This window comes from Pseudonaja textilis, unplaced genomic scaffold (genome assembly GCF_049901715.1).
Source record: "Pseudonaja textilis isolate UNSWEBS1 unplaced genomic scaffold, rPseTex1.2 PTEXCTG389, whole genome shotgun sequence".
In the NCBI taxonomy this organism is placed as follows: Eukaryota; Metazoa; Chordata; class Lepidosauria; order Squamata; family Elapidae; genus Pseudonaja; species Pseudonaja textilis.
The window spans coordinates 5,001-7,865 of record NW_028262659.1 but is presented as its reverse complement, the minus strand read 5'-3'; the positions used below and the strand labels follow the sequence as shown (position 1 = coordinate 7,865).

The 2,865-nt window shown below is 63.6% G+C and overlaps 1 pseudogene across 1 annotated transcript in view; it reads left to right on the top strand.

Moving 5' to 3' along the window:
• The first annotated feature begins 2,305 nt into the window (after nucleotides 1-2,305).
• The window catches only part of LOC148123794 (TSC22 domain family protein 4-like), a 2,690-nt pseudogene continuing 2,130 nt past the window's right edge, over nucleotides 2,306-2,865 (top strand). The window contains exon 1 of the transcript XR_015740525.1: nucleotides 2,306-2,865. This exon is cut by the window's right edge and continues 351 nt beyond it. The product of XR_015740525.1 is annotated as a TSC22 domain family protein 4-like (transcript).

Here is a 2,865-nt window from a genome sequence, read left to right as displayed (position 1 = left end):
AATCCTCCCCCTTAAGCGGGGTGGGGGTGGGGGTGAGGAAGGGGCTTCCCATCCGGTCGACCCCTCCCTCTCCAACCGGGCTGGCAGGGAATGGGTTAAGGCGGAGGGAGGGGCATCTCTCAGCTGCCCAGCCGGGAGGGGTGGGGAGGGGGGCGTCAACCAGTCAGCTGGTTGGGGAGAGGGGTGGGGAAGGGTCTGCGGGGGGTTGGGGTGGGCCGGACTTCCTGCCCGCTGGGCTTGTCAACAGCCGAAGCGGGCTGAGGAGAAGAGAAGAGCGGCGGGAAAGAAGGAAGGCGACTCCTGCCACCCTTGCCAGTCGGTGTGGGTTTTTTTGGGGGTGAGGATTCGGGGTGGGGAGAAAGCCCGGTGGAGGGTGGGGAGGGGTAAAACCGGCCCTGATCCCCTGAAAGGCCGACGTCCGGGGAGAGGAGGGGGAGAGAAGGAGGTCTCACCACCCCGCTATATATAGCATGGGCCGGAGAGGAGCCCGACCCCTCGACCCCCTGAGCCGGGTTCCGGGGAGGGAGGAGGTAGGAACGGGCCAGAGCTCTCCCCACCCTCCCTCTCCTCCCCGCGGGCCGCTTCTCCTCACCCCGCCGGAGCCCGTTACAACTGGGAGCCGAACAATGCGGGACGCCCCTTAACTGGACTTTTCCTCCTGGGGCTCCCAGGGGTGAGGAGGGGGAAGGACTCCCCTCCCGCTTTCTTCAGGGAGTCCTCGCCTCTGCAACTTCCCCTCCCCCCTCAACCCACCTGCTTTGTCGCCTGACGGTGGGGGAGAGAGGGCTGCCGAAAGAGAGAGAGAGAGAGAGAGAGACCACCCCTCACCCACTCACCCCCTGAACCCTCAACTCGGGGAGGGAGAGGATTCCTAGAGAGACCACCCCTCACTCACCGAACCCCTCAACACAGGGAGAGAGAGAGGATTCCTAGAGAGACCACCCCTCACCCCCGAACCCCTCAACACAGGGGAGAGGGAGGGTTCCTAGAGAGACCACCCTCACCCACCCAACCCCGGAACCCTCAACACAGGGGAAAGAAAGGGGATTCCTAGAGAGACCACCCTCACCCCCGAACCCCTCAACACAGGGGGAGAGGGAGGGGCTTCCTAGAGAGACCACCCCTCACCCCCTCACCCCTCAACACAGGGGAGAGAGAGGGGATTCCTAGAGAGACCACCCCATACCCACCGAACCCCTCAACACAGGGAGAGAGGGAGGGGATTCCTAGAGAGACCACCCCTCACCCCCTCACCCCTCAACACAGGGGGAGAGAGGAGGATTCCTAGAGAGACCACCCCATACCCACCGAACCCCTCAACACAGGGAGAGAGGAGGGATTCCTAGAGAGACAACCCTCACCCTCAACACAGGGGAGAGGGAGGGGATTCCTAGAGAGACCACCCTCACCCCTCACCCTCAACACAGAGGGAAAGGGAGGAGATTCCTAGAGAGACCACCCCTCACCCCTCAACACAGGGGAGAGGGAGGATTCCTAGAGAGACCACCCCTCACCCCCGGACACAGGGGGAGAGGGAGGATTCCTAGAGAGACCACCCCTCACCCCCTCACCCCTCAACACAGGGGGAGAGAGAGGGGATTCCTAGAGAGACCACCCCATACCCACCGAACCCCTCAACACAGGGAGAGAGGGAGGATTCCTAGAGAGACAACCCTCACCCTCAACACAGGGGGAGAGGAGGGGATTCCTAGAGAGACCACCCTCACCCCCTCACCCCTCAACACAGAGGGAAAGGGAGGGATTCTAGAGAGACCACCCTCACCCCTCAACACAGGGGAGAGGAGGATTCCTAGAGAGACCACCCCTCACCCCCCGACACAGGGAGAGGGAGGGATTCCTAGAGAGACCACCCTCACCCCTCACCCCTCAACACAGGGGGAGAGAGAGGGGATTCCTAGAGAGACCACCCCATACCCACCGAACCCCTCAACACAGGGAGAGAGGGAGGGAGATTCCTAGAGAGACAACCCCTCACCCCTCAACACAGGGGGAGAGGGAGGGGATTCCCTAGAGAGACCACCCTCACCCCCTCACCCCTCAACACAGAGGGAAAGGGAGGGGATTCCTAGAGAGACCACCCTCACCCCTCAACACAGGGGGAGAGGAGGGGATTCCTAGAGAGACCACCCCTCACCCCCGACACAGGGGAGAGGAGGGATTCCTAGAGAGACCACCCTCACCCCCTCACCCCTCAACACAGGGGAGAGAGAGGGGATTCCTAGAGAGACCACCCCTCACCCCCTCACCCCTCACCACAGGGGAAAGAAAGGGGATTCCTAGAGAGACCACCCCTCACCCCCTCACCCCTCAACACAGAAAGAGAGGGGGATTCCTAGAGAGACCACCCCTCATCCCTTCCCTCCCCTGTCCCCCCACCGCCGGCCGACCCCCTCCCCCCTCAACGCCATGAGCCTGGGCAAGAAGAAGAGCGGGTTCCAGATCACCAGCGTCACCTCCGACTACGAGAAGGGAGCGCTACTCCGAGGAGGAGACGGGAGGACGGGAGGGCCGCCTGGTGGAGAACGGCCACACCCAGAGGGGACCCCTCCCCAAAAACGGGCCCTTGACCCACCTGGCTTCCTTCGGCGGGCGCAAGCGGCGCAAGCGGAGGCGGAAGGGTCTCGGTTCCGGGTGGTCAAGTTGGACCACGGTTTGGGAGAGCCCTACCGCCGGGACGATGGACTTGCCGCGACTTCTACGACCCGGAGTTGGAACAACACCAACACCCTCACCCTCACCCGGGCGGCGCAGCGTTGCTGCCATGTCGCACTCTGGCCAGGCGCCACCACCTGGCCGAGGCGACCCGCCAACCCCAGTCGTTGGATTCGCTGGCTGGAAGTAGCC